Source organism: Pygoscelis adeliae, unplaced genomic scaffold (assembly GCF_000699105.1).
Source record: "Pygoscelis adeliae isolate BGI_AS28 unplaced genomic scaffold, ASM69910v1 Scaffold945, whole genome shotgun sequence".
Classification (NCBI taxonomy): Eukaryota; Metazoa; Chordata; class Aves; order Sphenisciformes; family Spheniscidae; genus Pygoscelis; species Pygoscelis adeliae.
The window spans coordinates 68,481-70,289 of NW_008824878.1; positions in this window are offsets into that span (position 1 = coordinate 68,481).

Consider the following 1,809-nt stretch of genomic DNA (forward strand, 5'->3'; position numbering starts at 1 on the left):
GGGGCGGGCCGCGGGGCGGGGAGGGGAGGAAGCCATGCCGGCCCGGCTCGGAACTGCTGCGAACCCCTCGGGGAGCGAAGGGGCTGCAGGTGCGGCGAGCCTTGGGGTTCTGGGGAGCCCTTTCTGTTCGGGGAGGAGGCGCTCGCAATCGGCTTCGGTAGCAGCATCTCTCTGTGGGGCCGTTTTAAGCGTTTGGGGCGTTGGGGTTGTTTTTTCCCCTTTTATTATATTATTTATAAATACATTCATTTTTTCGCCTTTGTTTTTTAGGGTTGTGCCTCCTCCCAGCCAGAGCGGCCCAGCTCTTGAACCTCCCTGTGAAACCCCCACCCCCCCTGCCGGCACCCCGGACCTCGCACCACGAAACCCGCGGTCTTCGACTGCCCCCTCCCCCGGAGCCGCTGCAAAGCCCCGCTCCTCCCTCTTCCGTTTTCCTCCTCCTCTCCTAAACCCGGCCTTCTCCCTCCGCTCCTCGCAGCGCGGCTTTGCCCCTCGCTGGATTTTTCCCTTCGCGAGACCCTGCGGCAAGGCCTTTCCCGGGTTCCGACGGAGATTGGGCAGGCGAGTGGTTGGGTTTTACCTCTGGCTGCTTTGTTTTCCCCGAACGCTGAGACTTAACCGCGCTTTTAAACGCCCTCGCTTAAATCGGACCCTGCACGTCCCCTTTACCGTGGTGGCGTCCTATAAAGAGGCTGTATTTCCCTAAGCAGCTGCAATATTCCTTCGAAAACTTTATGTATTTCGAAACGATGTAGTTCTTGCAGGGCTTTTGGGGGAGGGTTTTTATTTTTTGGGGGGTGGTTTGATAAAAGAGCGTGATGCTGCTTTATGGCAGCAGGTGGGGATTGACACTCCCCGGGCACTGAAGTGAGGTTGGTTCTCATCACTCGATAACTTCCCAACGGGTTATTAACCAAATACAGGAGAAAATGGCCAGAAACCCTCTCCTTTATCACGCGCGCCGGCAGACGAGGGCCGAGGAACGCCGGGGACCCCTCGACCCTTTCCTTGGACCCTGCCTCCCTCCCCGGTTGCACCGACATGGGGCATCGCTAATCGCTGTTTTTAACACCCTGCGGTTTGGCCCGAAAAGGGGGAGTTTTGGGGTGAAGATGAGGACCCCTTCCCCACCCCCCCAAAGCTTTGTGGCTGTCTTCACGCCGCGTAAAATTCAGCGTGGTCCCAAAACAGTATCCACGACCGCAGCCAACGCAAAGCCCTTGGGCTGAGAGCGGAGCTTCGGCCCTTGTGGGTTGGGTTTTTTTTTTTTTCCCCTCTATCGGTGAGAAAACATTTATTTTAGCCTAAATATTTATTTTAGCTCCAGAAGTAACTGAAGTCTCAAGGTGGAGCGGGAGAGGTTTTCGCCAGGAGTCGCCCAGCTGTGCTGCTTTTTATAGCCGTGAGTGAAACCCGGCGCGAGCTTTTTGGCGAAGCTTCTCGCCTTTCTTCACCCGTCCTCCGTACTTTTTGGGGTTAGAAAAGCTTTCCTTTCCCTTCCCTTCCCCAAGCTGCACCCCGGGAAAAATCATACGTCTCCCCCAACGCCTCTTTAAATATTGTAAAGAGGCAAAAACCCCTTTGCCACCACCTCCACCCCCAATTTTTGGGCCGGGTCTGGATCGCAGGTGTTTTTCCAGCTGCTGTGTCTTGACTTCAGCAGCCTCGCAGGAGCTGAGGCTTGGGAGACGTGTCCACCCTCTGCCAGCTTTATTGACGGCGAAAGGAGGAGAGGGATGGGGCAGGGGCCGGGGCGCTGCCCTCCCGTGGCGTGAAACGAGGAGGGGGGGGGAAAGGGAAATGAAAAGC